The following is a 20,128-nucleotide window of genomic DNA, read 5'->3' as shown; positions in this document are numbered from 1 at the left end:
CAATACATTGTTAATAACTATAGTCACCGTGTTGTACAATGGGTCTCTTGAAGACTGTATTCTTTAGCTGTTAAAGCCAGGGTTCTATAAATGTCTAATAAATCAAGCTGATCAATCCTGTATTTTTCAAATTTTTACTTTGCAAATCTTCACAAAGATTTATTGTGTTCTTAACTTATGAATAATTGAGATAGATGCATTGAAATATCTCAGTATGCTTGCTATTTTGCAATATTTCTCTGTGATTGTATTGATTTTTCTCTCTGTATGTGAAGGTTTCATTATTGAGTGCATACAAGTTTAAAATTATTCTTTATCTAGGGTGAATTTCTTATAATGTAGTGATCCTTTCAATCCCGAATAATGCCTTTTGTCTCTGAGTTTACTTTTCTGCTATCAATATAACTATATCAGCTTATCAGCTTTTAAAAATTAACATTTGTCTCACCTTTTTTTTTTTTCCTTTTACATTCAATATTTCTGAGTCCTTGTGTTTTAAGTGTGTCTCTTATAAAGGAGCCTATATATATTTTCTTTCTGTTTTTCTTCTGGTCAGAAAATCTTCATTTTGTTTAATTAATTTACATTTATTGTGATTACTGACATATATAGTGCAGTGGTGTGATCTTAGCTAACTGCAACCTCCATCTTCAGGGATCAACTGATTCTCTCATCTCAGTCTCCCAGAGTAGCTGGCACCACAGGTGCGTGACATCGTACCTGGCTAATTTTTGTATTTTTTGTAGAGATGGGGTTTTGCCACGTTGCTGAGGCTGGTCTTTAACTCCTGGCCTCCAGCAATCTGCCTGCTACAGCCTCCCCAAAATGCTGGGATTACAGGCCTGAGCCACTGTGCCTGGCCTTGAACTTGTTTTTATTATTATTTTTTCTGCTTTTCTTTTAAAAATTGATTGAATTTTGTTTTATTACAGTTTTCTATTTCATTTATTTCCCACCTATTGGATTGAAAGCATAGACACAATTTCTATGTTTTACATAGTATATTTGAAATATTATTACTCATATTTAACAAGCATAAAGAAGTAGTGGCAAAATTCATGTCTTAGCCCATCTCCTGAACAATAAGATTAGTTGAGGACATTTTGACTTCAAGCACCCAATTTTCTTTTTCTTAGGATGTCTTGATTCTTCCTTATTCTTGGAGTATAGTTTTGCTGGCTATATTAGATTGACAGTCATTTTCTCTAGACATCTTTGAGATTTTACTTTGCTGTCTTTGACTGTAAGTCTAACTGTCCTTTCTTTGTAGGTTTTCTGTTTTTTCTCTCTGCTTGCTTTTAAGCCCTCTTTTTCTTTTTTGTTCTGCAGCACCATTACTATATGTGTCAATATTGGATTTTTTTTTTTTTTTTTTTGAGATGGAGTCTTGCTCTGTTACCCAGACTGGAGTGCAGTGGCATAATCTCGGCTCACTGCAACTTCCGCCTCCTGGGTTTAAGTTATATTCTCCTGCCTCAGCCTCCTGAGTAGCTTGGATTACAGGTGCCCATCACCATGCCCAGCTAATTTTTGTATTTTTAGTAGAGATGGTATTTCACCATGTTGGTCAGGCTGGTCTTGAACTCCTGACCTCAAGTGATCCACCCACCTTGTCCTCCCAAAGTGCTGGGATTACAGGCATGAGCCACCGTGCACGGCCGATTATTGTTTATTTATTTTGCTTAGCATGTGTTTTAGTTTTTTGTACATGTGAACTTATATCTTCCGTTATCTTTCTGGAAAATTCTTACCCTTTATATCTTTATTGCCTCTCTTTCATTATTTCTAGTTTTTCTTTCTGGAACTTAAAATAGGTATATGTAACATCTCTCATTCTATCTTTAATGTCTCTTAAACTTTTGTTCGTATTATTATCTCTTTATTTCTCTGTACTATATTCTAAAAAATGTTTTCAAATCCATCTTCCTGGCCAGGCACGGTGGCTCACATCTGTAATCTTAGCACTTTGGGAGGCTGAAGTGGGCAGATTGCTTGAGCCCAGCAGTTTGAGACCAGCCTGGGCAACATGGCAAAACCCCATCTGTACAAAAAATACAAACATTAGTCAGGTGTGGTGGTGCATGCTTATAGTCCCAGCTACTCGGGAGGCTGAGGAGGGAGGATCACTTGAGCCCAGTAGGTTGAGGCTGCAATGAGCCCACGTTCACACCACTGCACTCCAGCCTAGGCTACAGAGCGAGATTGCCTCAAAAAAAGAAAAATCCATCTTCTGGTTTATTATTTTCTCCTCACCTGTGTCTACTCTACTACTGAATACATGTATTATGTTTTATATTTTGACAATTATAATTTCCACTTTTAAAAAGTTATTTGGTTATTTAATTTCACTTAATTTTAATACACTTTTCTCGTCATGCATGCTCATTTATTTATTTTTTTTCTTTGAGATGGAGTTTCACTCTTGTTGACCAGTCTGGAATGCAGTGGCACAATCTTGGCTCACTGCAACCTCTGCCTCCTGGGTTCAAGCAATTCTCATGCCTCAGCCTCCCTACAAGCTGGGATTACAGGCGTGCACCACCATGCCTGGCTAATTTTGTATTTTTAGTACAGACGGGGTTTCTACATGTTGGTCAGGCTGGTCTCGAACTCCTAATCTCAGGTGATATGCCCGTCTTAGCCTCCCAAAGTGCTGGGATTACAGGCATGAGCCACCGTGCCCGGCCACGTGCTCCTTTTTTTATTTCATCTTTCTTTTTTGAAAGTTATCATACACAATGTTTTAATACCACCCTGTATCAGATAATTCCAGCTTCTGAAGTTTGGAATTTTAAATCTATATTTTACATGTCTGATGTCTCTCACTTATGGTATTTCTCCCGCAATGTGTTTGCTTGTCTTTGATTGTGAGTTCTTATTTGTTTGAAGACATTATTTCTGACAAGACATGCATTTGCTTCTTCTAGTTACTAGGGTATCTGAAGTCCCTGTGACGAATTTGAATCCTTCCAGTTTCCCTGGCCTGTTGTGAGAGTTTCACGTTCAGCTTCAACACCCTGCAGCTAGCCCAAGACTTGAATTCACCAAGACAGTAATCAGGGTGAAGTTTGCATGTGGTTATTGTCAAAGTCTTCTTTTCTTGCTTTTGAGAATAGTCCTTCATCCTGAGATCCCAGTAATGCATGAAGCATTTTGTTTTCATGTCTGATCTGCTTGTTTGTAGTGGAGGACATAGCAGAGTATTCGACACACTATATAGGACCTGGACTTGCACTTTCTTTTTCAGGAAATGCCACTCAATCGGGATGTTATTCTAGAAATACTTGCAAACATATCTACCTCAGCTTTTCCAGGTCTGGCCTAAGCAATTTCTCATGGATCACTCAGAATCTTCCACCTAGACTCTGCTTTTTTGACTCTGTGCCTTCTAATGTACTCTCTACAATGTCACTAGACTTAGGGACTAGGCTGACCTTTTAAAAAATAAACCTCATCATGCGATTTCCATGATAAACATCATTCCGTGGCTTCCCATCGCATTCTAAATAAAGATAAAATTTCTTAGCATGGCCCCCAGGTTATCATCTCTCTCTAGCCTTCCATTAAAACTGGCCTAATTGTCCCATAAAACTGATTTCAATCATCCAGTAAAACTGATGTTTATGGTTTCTTTCAATAAACATAGAAATTGACTCACCCAGTATTAAAACCTAAGAAAGTTACATTTGCTTTATCTGAATTCCTTTCTCAGGAAACCAGTCGTCAGGTGTCCCAGATCATAACAAGGAACCGAAACTCACCAGATCACTGCATCTGGACAACGAGATGCCAGACCCCTCACCCTTCATGGTTGTTTATCCAACCACCTGCTTCTTGTTGACCAGCTCCTCTTCCTTACTCCTCCCTAATTCCTGTTTGCTCACACATGATTACATTTCTTCCCTGCTATATAAGCTCCTGAATTTAGCTGGAGAAAGAGATGGATTTGAGACTGATCTCCCATCTCCTCAGCTGCAGCACCCAATTAAAGCCTTCTTCCCTGGCAATACTCATTGTCTCAGGGATTGGCTTTGTGTGGTGAGTGACAGGGCCTAGACAGAAACCCTGCCATTTTGGTAACATCATGCGTCTCTTACACCCCATTGACCCAGCATTACTAACCTCATGGTCTTTCCAGAATGTTCTCTGCCCTCTTTCAGGGCAAAATGACTTCTCATTATCTGTAAGTTATCAGATCCCTTTGTTTAAAAATCTGTCTATTCTTCCTCCTAAGTAATGACTCTGCTTTAAAGGCCAATTCTTTTTCAACTCACAACATTTGTGAAAGCTGAATATTACACAAGAGGGAATGAAAGAAGAAATCCCCAAAGCCAATTTTAATAAACTCTATAACCAATCTATTACTGAAAAAAATTCTAATTGCAGGAAGAACTATCCAAGGATGAAAGCTTAATTAAATTGTGATCCTGGAAGTCTGAGCTTTTTAATTAAAAAAAATGAAACTGTGGAATAACACTTTCTCCAACACTTACACATTTTAGACTGTCAGCCAGGGTAAGGTGTATGTAATGTTCAGTGTGAAGGGGCTGTTTGAGATGCCTAATTCTTTTGCTTACTGCAAATCTGTCAAGTAAGTTAAAAACTGTGGGCTCCTGGGCTCTCCAAAGTAGAAGGCAATCAATATATTAAACTTAAAACTTAATTAGATTTAATAAGGATGTTTGGTCAATTGAGTAAAAACAAAATCTATCAACTTGAATTTTTGTATCACATAAATAAAACAACCAATTTCTTAGATATTTCCCACTGTTGTCATTGTGCAGTGGTCTCAGAGTGAACAGACAACTCAGGGGATGGATTTGGATTCTGGAGTCATGAGAACAAGAGCACAGAATCAGTAGATTTGGCTTTATGACCTTGGGCTAGTTACTTATATTCTAAGTCTTCTCATAGGGTTGATGGTAACAATTAAACAAGGTAACACACAGCAAACACCTACCACAGTATATAACACAAAGCAGGAACTTAAAAATGATTTAGAGGGCTGGAGGGGTGGCTCACACCTGTAATCCCAGAACTTTGGGAGGCTGAGGAGGGGGGATCACTTGAGGTCTGCAGTTCAAGACCAGCCTAGCCAAATGGTGAAAACTCCTATTAAAAAAAAAAAAGAAAGAAAGAAATGCTGGAAGAGGCCGGGCGCGGTGGCTCAAGCCTGTAATCCCAGCACTTTGGGAGGCCGAGACGGGTGGATCACGAGGTCAGGAGATCGAGACCATCCTGGCTAACACGGTGAAACCCCGTCTCTACTAAAAAATACAAAAAACTAGCCGGGCGAGGTGGCGGGCGCCTGTAGTGGCTGAGGCAGGAGAATGGCTAACTGGATGAGGTGGCGGGCGCCTGTAACCCCAGCTACTCAGGAGGCTGAGGCAGGATAATCACTTGAACCCGGGAGGCAGAGTTTGCAGCAAGCAGAGATTGTGCCACTGCACTCCAGCCTGGGTGACAGAGGGAGACTCTGTCTCAAATAATTAAAAGAAACAAAAAAGATTTAGAAAACTTCCACGCCAAAGAGTGTAATACAAAATTAACTGCAATTTTGTGACCTCTATTTGGAGGGAAGTAATTTTTTTTTAAACCGTAGAAACAACTTGGCTGCATGCAAATTTAAAAAGCGATCACAAGGTTACCGTTAATGAATCAAAAACACCAATGTTCACTAGTTATTGCCATTTTATATGAAGTTCTTCTAAAAACAGTGTTTCTTGTATGAATAAGTTATTTTTATTTCTTATAATGAAACCTTTGAGGTCTAGCCATACCATCAAAATGTTAAAATATTTTCATTCAGTTAAATTATGTAATGTGAGAATGAATGATGGCTAGGAGGCCGATGCCCAGTGTAATTCTGGTGAGAAATTATGTTACACACATTGGTTTATTTAGTTAGAATTTTCTTTGGGTAATAAAATTAGTGTTATATAAAAATTAGTTGTATCTAACCTCATGTAGACTGCCATAAATGACTCTTGCAAGTTTAACATCCTGAGCGACTATGACAAATCCTACGGAAGGCAATTTTACAGTAAACCAGGGCTACCCAAGACCTGGTGGGAATGAGTTGTGGATGACTGAAGGCTCCAGATAGCTGATATAAAATAGCAAACTATTTTGTATACTTTATTTGGATTGGAATATTTTCTAACTGCATCATACATTTATTTCTTTTCTTTTCTTTTTTTGAGATGGAGTCTCACCTTGCCGCCATGCTGGAGTGCAATGGCACGATCTCAGTTCACTGCAATCTCTGCCTCCCAGGTTCAAGCGATTCTCCTGCCTCAGGTTCCCGAGTGACTGGGATTATAGGCACGCACCACCACGCCCAACAAATTTTTTGCATCCTCAGTGGAGACGGGGGTTTCACCACGTTGGCCAGGTTGGTCTCGAACTCCTAACCTTGTGATCTGCCCGCCTCGGCCTCCCAAAGTGCTGGGATTACAGGTGTAAACCACTGCGCCGGCCTCTTTTCTTTTCTCTCTCTTTTGCCTTCTTTTCCCTTCCCTTCCCTTCCCTTTGCTTCTCTTCCCTTCCCTTCCCTTCCGTTCCCTTCCTTTCCTTTCCCTTCCCTCTCCTCCCCTCCCTTCCCTTCTTTTCCCTTCTTTCTTTCTCTTTCCTTCCCCCTTCGCTTCCCTTCCCTTCCTTTCTTTTCCCTTTCCTCCCCTCTCCTACCCCCCTTCCCTTCCTTTCCCTTCTTTCTTTCTCTTTCCTTCCCCCTTCGCTTCCCTTCCCTTCCTTTCTTTTCCCTTTCCTCCCCTCTCCTACCCCCCTTCCCTTCCTTTCCCTTCTTTCTTTTTCTTTTTTGAGACAGGGTCTGGCTCTATCACCTAGGCTGGAGTGCAGTGACGGAATCATAGCTCACTGCAGCTTCAACCTTACTCCCTCAGCCTCCCAAGTAGCTGGGACTACAGGCACACATCACCACACCCAGTTGGTTTTTTTTAATTTTTATTTTTGTAGAGACAGGGTCCCGCTATATGGCCTAGGCTGGTCTTGAACTCCTGGGCTCAAGCAATTCTCTTGCCTCAACCTCCCAAAATGCTGGGATTACAGGCATAAGCCACTGCACCCAAACTATTTTTTTTTTTTTAATTCTTAGATCATATATGGATTATAATGCAAATTTTTCTGGATGACTCATGATGTATCCTTTTTTGGCCTGGATGCTAAGGAATCAGACCTTGATCTTGGTAATTGAATTATTCCCTCCATGTCACTCATGGGTTCACTTTTCTTCTTATGGATTTGCCAAAAGCACAAGACATTAATTCCAGTGACTTGTTGCAGGGTATTGTTTTGGCAGCAATACTACCCAGGTCCGCAAAGGTGGTGGCTAGAGCAGGTCCATCACACACCAACTTCTCCTCTTATTCAGACTCTTATTCAGAGTCTGTAATCTGGTCTCTGTGTTCATACAGTGTTCAACCAGAAAAAGAACTCAGGGGACTGGGGAGAGCGCATAAAGAACCATGGTCCTTGTCTTCACCAATTTCTTTGGGTCAGTTGAATTTGTAAATCTGGAAGTTGCAAATCTGGAAGGATCTCACTCAAAATGCCCAGATCACATATTCATTGTTTAACTCAGATGTATGATGCCATTTCTCCTCTAAGTGCTAGCAAGCTGGGTGTGGTGGCGGAGTTAGTATGTTAGAACTGGCCTTGGTTGCTGCCATTGCTACATTAACTTGCATCATAAATGAGCAAGAAGGACAGATAAATGAAAATACCTAAATCTTTAAAAGGGATCTAGGACAGGAGTCTGAAAACTCTGGCTTCTGGGCCAAACCCAGCCTGCTACCTGTTTCACATTGCCCACAAGTTATGAATGATTTTTACATTTTTAAGTGGTTGAAAAAAAGCTTAAAATAAGAATAACGTTTTGTGGCTGGGTGTGGTGGCTCATGCCTGTAATCCCAGCAATTTGGGAGGCTGAGGCGAGTGGATCACTTGAGGTCAGGAGTTCGAGACCAGCCTGGCCAATGTGGTGAAACTCTGTATCTACTAAAAATACAAAAAGTCAGCTGGGCATGGTGGCGGGCACCTGTAGTTCCAGCTACCTGGGAGGCTAAGGCAGGAGAACTGCTTGAGCCCGGGAGGTGGAGGTTGCAGTGAGCCGAGCTTGCAGTGAGCCGAGCTTGCGCCACTGCACTCTAGCCTGGGTGACAAAGCAAGACTATGTCTCAAAAAAAAAATTGTGACAAGTGAAAATTACATGAAATTCAAGTTTCAGTATCCATAAATAAAGTTTTATTGGAACACAGCCATGTCTATTCACTTATGTATCACCCATGGCTGCTTTCATACCATAACCTCAGAGCTGAGTGATTGTGACAGAGACCATATGGCTGGCAAGGCCTAAAATATTTGCTCTTCGGCTTTTTACAGAAAACGTTTGCTGACTACTGGTCTAGAAGAATAAATTTTCTTTGTTTTCTGCTTAGAAATTCCTTTTTTGGACTGAGAAGTAGGGCTATTTCTATGCTTATACAGGCTCATCCACTCTTATAAATAATGGTGAACAACTGTCTTCACATCTCATGGTAGAAATACCAAGTATATTTGTGCATGTGTGTGTTTATGTATACAGGCACTAAGTATTTACAATACCTAAGTGTATTTCAATCTGACCATCACATGTGATGATAATTATTAACATAAATTATTCTTGTGAAAGGATAATGTTTATTAAATTATGTCAAAAATGTTAACAATACAATTTTCATAACCTTCCCCCTCTTCAATCAAGGGCATCCACTTGCCTCCAGATGTTTAGAATTTGTTAAAACAGGAAAGAAAGAGGAAGAAAAGGTCAATGCTCATGTTTCGGCTACCAATTTGGAATTTCTTTTTTAAGTTCATAGGGAGACAATGGTCTTGAGACTGTTGAAGATTTTCTCAATTCCTTAAGCTCTCCTTTATGTATTAAGAGCTATGCCTGTTTGACTTTGGTTTATTAAAAGTCATAGGTAGCATGCCTGTAATCCCAGCACTTTGGGAGGTTGAGGTGGGCAGATCACTTGAGGTCAGGAGTTTGAGACCAGCTTGGCCAACATGGTGAAAACCTGTCTCTATTAAAAGTACAAAATTAGCCAGGTGTGTTGGCATGCATCTGTAGTCCCAGCTACTCGGGAGGCTGGGGCAGAAGAATCACTTCAACCAGGGAAGCAGAGGTTGCAGTGAGCTGAGATCGTGCCACTGCACTCCAGCCTGAGCTATGGAGACTCCATGTCCAAAAAAAAAAGAGTCATAAGAACTCAGTAAAAACTCAGTAAATGATGTCAGGGAAGTTCCTGATCCATGGGAAGAAAGGGAAAGCCTGTCCCTGCTGGCCCCAGTGGAGTATGTGGTAAAAGAAGGGGTACAAAGTTAAGAAGCAATTGGCGAGACAAGTGTATTCTGGTTACTTCTTTCCAAGTCCATGTGAGACGGGAGGGTAGCAGAAACTTCATGGTAAGGTCACAAACAGAGTGGAGTTTGCTTCTTTCTCTAGTTGGGCTCTTGAGGGAGTCAGCCATGATGTGTGGCCCTGCTTGCTGCGAAGTGGGGAAACCAGTTAAAATGGGAGTGAGAGTTGGCCAAGCAGATAAAGAGATTGAGCTAGCACTTTGGAACCCGTCTAGGTTTATGTGGATTGTGGAGGGATTTGAAGGGCTCCTGAAGCTGTATGGGGAAGCATGGAAGATAGCTGAGGTGCTGGCTGGTGGCTTTGCCCTGGTGTGTTAGTACATTTTCATGCTGCTGATAAAGACATGCCTGAGAATGGGAAGAAAAATAGGTTTAATGGACTCACAGTTCCATGTGGCTGGGGAGGCGTCACAATCATGGCAGAAGGTGAAAGGCACATCTCACTTGGCAGCAGACAAGAGTAAAGAGCTTGTGCAGGGGAACTCCCCTTCATAAAACCATCAGATCTCTTGAGACTTATTCACTATCATGAGAATAGCATGGGAAAGATCCACCCCATGATTCAATTACCTCCCGCTGGGTCCTCCCTACAACACGTGCGAATTGTGGGAGTTACAATTCAAGATGGGATTTGGGTGGGGACACAGCCAAACCATATCACATGGTGAGGGTGATTTACCCTGTGGTCAATGACCAGGGGTCAACTGCTCATTACAAGCTAGACAGGGGTGCAGGGAGGATAGCGATATCCACAGCACCCATGAAAGCCAGAGTAGGGGCAGGCTGGGAAGGGAGGGTCATGGGCCCTTTCCAGACCTAGAAATAAACCAAATGCTTGCCAGCCACAGACTTCTTCAGTGGATTCCTCCCAGAAACCGGGTCAGACTAGCGCTCCTACACGGGCAACAGTGAGATCCAGAGAACAGCGAGGGCAGTCAGACTCCCTTGCCTTCTCAGGGTGAGGTAAGCTACTTCTCTCCCCTACCTCTTACACTCAGGAGTGAAGACCAGGGAGCAAAACAGTCCTCATAAAGAGATGAGCTTCAAACTAACTGAATAAATAATCCAGAGAAGCACTCTTAAACTGGAAGAGTCTGATAAACCTTTTTTGTTTTTGATGGAGTCTCGCTCTATCACCAGGCTGGAGTGCAGTGGTGCAATCTCAGCTCACTGCACTCTCTGCCTCCAGAGTTCAAGCGATTCTCCTGCCTCCGTCTCCCGAGTAGCTGGGACTACAGGTGTGCACCACCTCGCCTAGCTGATTTTTGTATTTTTAGTAGAGACAGGGTTTCACCATGTTGGCCAGGATGGTCTCAATCGCTTGACATTGTGATATACCCTCCTTGGCCTCCCAAAGTGCTTGGATTACAGGCATGAGTCACTGTGCCCAGCCTGATAGACTTTTAATTAACTATTTTAATTCCAAGCATGTGTCCCAACCATCTCTCGTATACTTGAATGCCTAGCAAGAAGGGACAAAATATCAGTAGTAGAAAAATTTTTTTTTCTAAAGAACCTATCAATAGTAATATGCTAGATTTTTTGATGCTTCTACTCTATTCAAATTTGTCATGCAGTTTTGTTCTAAGCAGTGACTTTCAAATGTTTTGATCATGTCCCTCAGTAAAAGACATATTTTATATCACTACCAAGAACAAATGTTCATACACATATGCCTGAAATAAAACATCATGAAATCAAATCTACCTTTAATTTGTTTGTGATGTGCTTTCTATTTTCTAGTCTTCTAGGTTTGAAAAAATGCCATTTATGTCCCATTAAATTGATTTCATGACCCATCTGATGTGTTGTGACCTACAGCCTGAAACACACTGCCCCAAAGGCCAAATGAAGTGGATGGAACATCTGTCCCTTCGTGATACAGTTCAGGATGCTGTGCTTTCACATCCTTCTGTTTTCATAGCGTCACTGTCCCAATAACTACAGGCAGCAGCTATTTATTAAAGCTCTCTCCATAATATTTATCTTAGCAGTCAAGATGCCTTCAGTTATATGTGACCAAAACCCAATCCAAGGCCAGTTGCAGTGGCTCACACCTGTAATTCCAGCACTTTGCGACGCCAAGGTGGGAGGATTGCTTGACCCCAGGAGTTTGAGAGAAGCCTAGGCAACACAGCGAGATCGTGTCTCTACGAAAAATTTAAAAATTAGCTAGATGTGGTGGCATGTACTTGTGGTTTCAACTGCTTCGGAGGCTGAGATGGGAGAATCACTTGAGCCTGGGAGGTAGAAGCTGCAGTGAGCCGTGATCGCAAAATTGCACTCTAGCTTGGGTAACCCTGTCTCAAAAAACCAACAAACAAACAAGCAAAAAAAGCCCCCAAAATCCCAATCCAGACTGAATTAAGCTGAAAGTCAGTGTATTGTCTCATGTCATAGGGATGAGCAGCACAGTGCTACCTGCAAGTGCAACCGGGTCCAACATTTTAGGTTTCTCTCTTTTGCTTCTCTTGCCTCTGAGCTGGCCTTATTCTCACTTAGGCCTAGTCTACAAGGCAGGGAGCATGTCTTTGACTCCCCCAAGCACACAGTTCACAATGTAGAAGGAGGAGAAGCCCCACTCAACCCCACTGTCCACATAACACATCTCGTGGACAGATGGGCCCAGAGAGATAAGGAATTCCGATTGCTTCAGCAAGATCTCAGGCCCGACCCTTGGCCAGGAGTGAAGCACTGATTGACAGTCCCTCTAAGCCAACACAGAATGGGAGAAAGTGGGGTACTTTACGAGAATAAGGCAGAGGAATTATGCTCAGACCAGGAGAAAAATCAGGCAAGATAGATTGGAAAGATAGATCCTGTATGGGGGATATAAATAATTCTCTTATCAATAAAGTAACCTAAATTTAGAACCAGACAGTAGACCAAGCATGGTGGCTCACACCTGTAATCTCAGGACTTTGGGAGGCCAAGGCAGGCAGATCATTTGAACTCAGGAGTTTGAGACCAGCCTGGGAAATGTGGTAGAACCCTGTCACCACCAAAAATGGAAAAAGTTAGCTGGGCTTGGTGTTGCATGCCTGTAGTCGCAGCTACTTGGTAGGCTGAGGTGGGAGGATTGCTTGAGCCCAGGAGGTTGAGGTTGCAGTGAGCCAAGATGGCACCATTGCACTCCAGCCTGCGTGACGGAGTGAGACCCTTTTTAGGATGAGGGGAGGGGTGTGGCATATAAACTAAAGAATTACTCAATCTTGGCAGGGTGCAGTGGTTCACGTCTGTTATCCCAGCACTTTGGGAGGCTGAGGTGGGTAGATCACCTGAGGTTGGGAGTTCGAGACCAGCCTGACCAACATGGAGAAAACCTGTCTCTACTAAGAAATACAAAAATTAGCTGGGCATGGTGGTGCATGCCTGTAATCCCAGCGACTTGGGAGGCTGAGGCAAGAGAATCGCTTGAACCCGGGAGGCAGAGGTTGCAGTGAGCCGAGATCACACCATTGCACTCCAGCCTGGGTGACAGCAAAGCTCTGGCTAAAAAAAAAAAAAGAGTTACTGAATCTCAGTCTTTGACATGCTGAACTAGAATAGCATTGCAGATAGCTACAACTATGGTTGCTACTTCAATTCCAATTCAAGTAGAGAAACCAAGAAAGATGTTAAGAACAAGTTTTCCTTCTGTCTTTGATGACAAAATGTACATTAAAGAAGTAAAAAATGAGGGTGATTACAGAATGAGTGGTTGAACAGAATCAGAAGGTGGACATATGAAGCAGAAAGAATCCTCAAAGTACAATTCCGATGATAGGATGAAGGGCATGCCGGGTAGTAGGCGTTTTGAACCATCATTTGCGAAGATAGCACTAGTGACCCATTTGCTGTGGGAGGACATCACGTTGACTTCATTTGCCACACTGCATATCTCACTGTATCTGTTACATCCAACTTTTCTGGCTGATGTCCTTGAATAACTCACAGCAGGTGTTTGCAAGCCAGAGTCAAGTGTGCATTCTATACTCCCGATACAGAGGAAACCTAGTGACCCACAGGAGCGGAAATCAAGACTTTTGTCTTACTGGCCCTTTAAGTTACCAACAGAGCTAACCAAACCCAGACTACTTGAGAAGGAGAAAAATTAAAATAAAAGATACCTTTGGCAAGCAATTATGTAACAGCTTTCAAAAAAAAAAAAAGCTGCAAAATTGTAAATCATTTCCACATGATTTACAAACTTTAAAGGTGGCTTAAAAATTCTCAAAACATTCTGTTATGACTGGTAAAGGTGAAAAGGGAAGTAAGAAGACAGAAACAAGACAAGAACCCTCTGTGTTTTCTTTCTTCTCCATAAAATGTTTCCCCCACCAAAAGCACACATGGCTGCTGAGCAGCAACTTACCATTTTTCCAGGGTCAGTTCACTTTTCGTACTGCTCTAAACCTTGCTGAAAGCCAGCTCCTCGGGGAGCCCCAGGAATGGGGGCTGGCCTCTCTTCAGTCTGCAAGCACTCAGAAGGAAATGCCCCTTGCTGAGAAAGGGGTGGTGTTAGGGGAGAATCCATCTACTGTCAAGGAAGTTTCAATTAAATATGGATGCCAATTAATTTAATTTATATTTCTGCATGAAAAATGTCATTCTATTATACATGCACTGGAAGGATGCCAGGAGCCCATGTTAATAAATTACATCTCTACTGACATAATATGGAATCACAGACTAATCGGATACTTATTAAATGCCCACCTGTGCTTGGGGCTACACCTTGTAGAAATCCAGCTGAAATAAGGTCTGTCCAGTAAGGCCTCTCCTTACACTGTGGTCATCTGACACCCACTCTTATCCTCCTCTTCTCCTAGCTTTGAGCATGTCTCAGGAGAACAACTGTAAAAATGAATAATCAACATTCACTTGCCAGTGGTTATGAATGGGCATATTTAATGAAGAAGGGAATGAATGAAGGGGAACTGTAAATAATCTATTCAATTTAATCCGGGAACAGGCCTACTCTGGTTAGCAGGAAACCTTCCATGATTATTTGATTACAGATTCAAATCAGCTGGCAGTGGGTAATAATACTAATACCTACTGGTTATGAAGTGCCAACTCTGTGCCACACTCCATGTTTTATTTTGCGTCCCTGCTACATGTTTTATTTTGAATCCTTATAATAATCTTTCAAGGTAAGGATTACTCCTTCCCACACCCTTCATTTTAGAGACACAAAAGCTGAAGTGTAGTACCCTGAAATGACCTTGCTCAAGGCCATGTGATTAGTAAGAGGCACACTTTCCTGTGCTGGCTGATGACTGCCCTATTCTGGCAGTGCTGACACACTGGACAGTTCTTGATGCACTACAGTTATGATTAAATCACCAGGAGATGACTCTGTAATACCCCCTGCCTGGGAATTCATCCTGCTGTCCTCTGCTGCAATTCTGTATAGTCGTGAAACGGATGTCACTCAGTTGCAACAAGTTCTCGAATAGCCACGCATTGTTTCAGCCAGTTATTTATTCAACATTTACTAAGCACCCACTATGTGCTAGGTCCTAGGATCCAATAAAGAAAAAGGAGGTCAGACTAATGGGGAAGACAGATGCCCTAACACAAAATTGTAATGTGTGTGGTTTAATACTATGGAATTGCTAAGGAAAAACATTCCTTTTGTTGTTTATTCAATCAATCTCTTATACCCTCTACCACCATTTACAGAGTCTCTACGACATACTGGACAACAGGCCCATTCTCACATTTTCAAGCCAGGGCAGGAAAAGACATGAAAGCCACCAGCCTGAGTCTGTTCCTCTGACTTCCTCTTTCTTCCCATACCTGACTTCCTCTTGCACTGCAAGGGGCCTCCCATATATGTGTCTGGGCATCCCAGCCTGCGTGTACAAATTTTGAAACACCTCTCGCTAGAACCTCTTAAAATCAGGAAGAGGCTTCTGTGCAGCCTAGAAACAACTTTTGGCCTCTTTGAGTAGGGAGTGCTGGGATCCAGGACCCAGAGAGTGGTACAAAAAGGGCGGGAATGGGCTTTGGGTGGGCACCACCCTCTGGGTCTATTCACTCTTTCGGCTGCAGACAGGGCAGAGGAAGGCCAGAGGGTCTCAGAGTATTGTCCTCAATGCAGCCACTCGGGATCACCTGGAAACTCATTAGAAATGCAGAATCACAGGCCACACTGCAGACTTTGTGAGTCAGGTCTGCTTTTTTTTTTTTGAGATGGACTCTAGCTCTGTCACCTAGGCTGGAGTGCAGTGGTGCGATCTTGGCTCACTGCAACCTCTGCCTCCTGGGTTCGAGCAATTCTCCTGCCTCAGCCTCCCAACTAGCTGGGGTTACAGGCGCCTGCCACCACGCCCAGTTAATTTTTGTATTTTTAGTAGAGACAAGGTTTCACCATGTTGGCCAGGCTGGTCTTGAACTCCTGACCTCAAGCAATCCGCCTGCCTCGGCCTCCCAAAACGCTGGGATTACAGATGTGAGCCACTGTGCCCGGCCAGGTCTGCATTTTAACAAGATTCCCAGGTATTTCATGGCCTTTGGAGAAACACTGCTGAAAGGGCCCTAGCTTAATCCCCTCTTGGTAAATGAAGAGACTGAGGCTGCCTGAAACATAGGGCAGGAAGAGGGGCCTGGCCTGGGGCTGGGTTGCCCAGGTCTGAAAGTTTCCTTCTGGGCACCTTGCTATTCTCTAGGATAAACATGCACCACAACAAATTTCAGAGAAAATACCTTTCTAGTAACTCAGATTGAGAGGAGCCTGGAGTAAGAGATTTACAACAAGTGATCCAAGGAAGAGAATTCCATGAAGTCATGGACAAGGTAATCAAAGGAAAATTAAAGTTTTTTTGTCAGAATTAAAGGAAAGTGATAACAAGTCACTCCACAAGCGAACTTGAGGGAGGGTTGAGGAACTCTTGGTTTTCATTTTGTTTCTGAGGCCAATGCAAATAAGCTGGAGGAGAATTCCATAATCCCGTGAATTGTCCTTTTTTGTTTTTGCTTTTGTTTTCTGCATTCCTTTAGCCTCCCTCGTTTTTCCTCAGTATATTTTAGTTCCCATACCTTTCTGATTCATGTGGCCCTTCACTCCCCTGCTTTTGGTTTTCTCAAATCATTCACTCTGCTCCAAAGAATATAAAAAAGATAAGTCAACAGAACAATTTTTTTTTTTGAGACACGGCCTCACTGTTGATCCAAGCTGGAGTGCAGTGGTGCCACCGCTGCTCACTGCAGCTGCCACTTCTTGGGCTCAAGTGAGCCTCCCACCTCAGCTGCCTGAGTAGCTGGGCCTACAGACATGTGCCACCATGCCCAGCTAATTATATTTTTATTTGTAGAGATAGGGTCTCACCATGTTGCCCAGGCTGGTCTTGAACTCCTGAGCTGAAGCGATCCTCCCTCCTTGCCCTCCCAAAGTGCTGGGATTATAGGCATAAGCCACCATGTCTGGCCAGAATAAAGTTTAAAAATATGGTCAGCAAATATTTCCTAAGAATATTAAGTGCACTGACCAGGTGCAGTGGCTCACGCATGTAATCCCAGCATTTTGGGAGGCCGAGGGGGGCGGATCACCTGGGGTCAGGAGTTCAAGACCAGCCTGGTCAACATGGTGAAACCCTGTCTCTACTAAAAATACAAAAATTAGCTGGGTATGGTGGTGGGTGCCTGTAGTCCCAGTTACTCAGGAGGCTGAGGCAGGAGAATTGCTTGAACCTGGGAAGTGGAGGTTGCAGTGCACTCCAGCCTGGGTGACAGAGCGAGATTCTGTCTCAAAAAAAAAAAAAAGAAAAAAAGAAGAAAAAAAAGAATTGCATTTCGATTTTATAAGTTCCCTTCAGCCAGCTAGTTATCAACATGTTGCCAGTTGTGTTTCAGTTCCGCCTAGCCCATCTTCTCATCTCTATTGCTCACCTATCTTTTCTTTTCCCTCCTACCCTCCCTCTTTTCTTTTCCTTTCTTTCTCTCTTTCTCTTCTCTCTTTCTTTCTTTCTTGCTGGTGTTTATTAAAGCATATTCCAGACATCATGTCATTTAACTCACTTCCTACAGAGTTTCCTTGGGGCAAGGCCACAAGAGAATGTAGTCTGGGGAAATGATCTCTTATGATTATGTTCTTGATCAAAATATGGAATTTGTGTTACTGAGATAAGAAACAATAAAGAATTTCCAAAACCTCTTCATAATACCCCAGATATTGTGGACTTCATTTTCTATCCCTATGTCTTCCCCCTAGAGTCTTTCAGGGGTGTCTATGAGAACTTTTTCATCTTCCTTTACTATTAAACTAGTAACAGAATAACAGAAACTTTGGATGTTTATACATCTAAAAAGAGGCAAATATTCTTTTTCTGTTGGTGAAGAGGATTCTCAGGGCATAAGTTTTGAAGTTAAAATTTGACAATGGAAAGTTTGCAGAGATCTTCTCTGACAAGAAACCAAACGTATCACTGCCTCCCCACAACCCCTCGCCCAGGCAAACTCCTGGAGCTGATTGTTGTAATGGTTTTAAAGGCGCTTAGGACCAGGACCTAGATCTGAAGCATGGTGCACAGTTGTTTACTGTTCACACAAGTCAGATCTATGAAGGATCAAGTAATTTGGAGGTTTGGTTACTTTCCATTAGTAAATATCATCCAACTAAATTGGGTAAAATGCCCTCTAAATAAGTCAAGTAGACAGGAGCTTTGAATGAGGGAATTAATTATAGCTGGTGTCTTAAGGAAAAGAATCCCACTGTGGCACGGAGAATGTAATTAATAGGAGGTAAGTGCCAACAAATCACTCCTTAAAATATTAATGCTATCAAAGAACAGCTGGATAATGAGAGAAACTTGACCCTTGGGGGACTAGCAAAGGTTGCTGCTGCTGCAGAACTTTATGCAGTTATGACGTAATGAAATTCCTCTAAATTTTAACAAAAACTAATATTAAAAGGTGTGGTTCTGGGAAAGTTATTAGCAGTAAACATGTCATAATTTTTATCATCTTATTATAGTCATTATGTCTCATTTTTGCTGTGTTTCTAAGTGACATTTTCCCGTAATTGCTCAGGATGTATACACAATTGAAACAACACTCCTAAAAAAAAACTAGATTAAAAAAAAGGTTAAGCCTGACAAGAACTTTTTTTTTTGTAAATAAAACACCCAATATCTAAGAAATTTCTGCAAAACAATTTCCCATATGCTTAAACTATTTAACGAAACCAAGAAAAAAACTGTTTCATTGTTTGTCATTGAAAGCTCCAACTTAATTTGCTTTTACTTAATAGCTTTGTATTGTCCTAAGAAGTATGTAATTCCAAAAGAGCAATAAAGTTAAATATTTACACAGTCCCACTTAACGTGTGAAATGTTGGACATGTATTTTCAACAGCCTCATAACTAAATGCTAATCCCAATACCTAAAATTAGAAATCAAAAGTAATTATTTAATTGGAGTAAACTTTAACTTAGATCAAGAGAGAAAAAAAAAGAATAAGTCGTTTTAATAGGAGTTTTTTTTTAAAGTTTCTCTAGAATCGGCTCGGTTCATCAGGAAGCTGCGAACGAGATTAATGCGTTTGACCGCGCACCTTGTGTCGCTGGAGCTGAGAACACTTTGTTCCTTTTGTTTCACTCAACTTGCCGACATCTAACTCAGGGACACGGGTATGCAGCGTGTTTGACAAATAAGCCGAGATACGCCGAATATATTCACACATACCAATAGATGACTGGAAGTTCAGGATGCAGTCAAAATAAACGCTTGCGTTTGACCCAGGTTTCACATAACACCAGTTCCATAAGGCACTTACGCCGCTAACGGAGCAGTGCCCCTGAAAATAGCCCACAGGGGACACATCATTTAAATAAATGTGTTTCTTTCCCTGAACAGAAGTTCAGTTCTGCTCAATTATCATTAATTTTGCTCCTTTATTTCCTTTGAGGGCGTGAACGGAGAAGTCGTGCTCTTTGAGGTTTTGCGAGCTGGCCTTGGCTGGCAGAGGTGACCGGCAATCCTTCTTCACACGGCGGAAAAAGTGCGAGCGTGTGTGTACTTGTGAAAACGTGTCGTTCCTCCCAGAAAAAGTGGAAACGTAGGTGGAAAGCTCAGTGCACATGTTGGCGACACCTAAAAACCATGTTCTTGGTCCTGAACCTATAGAAGCGGTATCCCAGGAACGAGTCTGAGTCTGTGCGACAGGGCACAGATGATTCGACAAACTTCAATGACTGCACTGCATTCGTGCATTAACTCCATTGAACAGTAAATTCAGCGTCTCCACTCGCGCGCCCGCGTGCGTGGATAAACGCGGGAAATTGGCAGCCCTCAACGTCACTCTGCAGACATTTCCGGGCTGTGAGAGAGTTGGGGTGTGCGGCGGGGGAGGGGAGGGTCTGATATCTTCAGGTTGAGAGTCAAGTCCTGGGGGAGCGGCATGGGCGGGGGTGGCGGGGGAGAGGCGGAGGATGGAGCGCGAACCAGAAGGCGCAGAGGACCCTCGGCCCGCGCCTCACCCGCTGTGATTAGCTCCAGCCGCGCGACCCGGGAAGGCGGACTCTTTCTTAGCCCTGGTTGTCTCCTCCTCCCTCTTCCTTTTTAAAGGACGCCTTGCGGGCAGAGCTGTCAGCAATCTCGCTGCCGTTTGTACTTGGCCGCCGCGGAGCTGACTCCTGCTCCTGTGACAGATAGGGGCGGGGGCTGAGCGGCCGCCTGTCCGGGGTACTCGCACGTGGGGAACAAATTATTTTCTTCCGGCTCC

This window comes from Colobus angolensis, unplaced genomic scaffold, assembly GCF_000951035.1.
Source record: "Colobus angolensis palliatus isolate OR3802 unplaced genomic scaffold, Cang.pa_1.0 Scaffold29, whole genome shotgun sequence".
NCBI classification, from domain to species: domain Eukaryota; kingdom Metazoa; phylum Chordata; class Mammalia; order Primates; family Cercopithecidae; genus Colobus; species Colobus angolensis.
The sequence above is the reverse complement of the archived record's forward strand: the minus strand, read 5'-3'. Positions refer to the sequence as shown.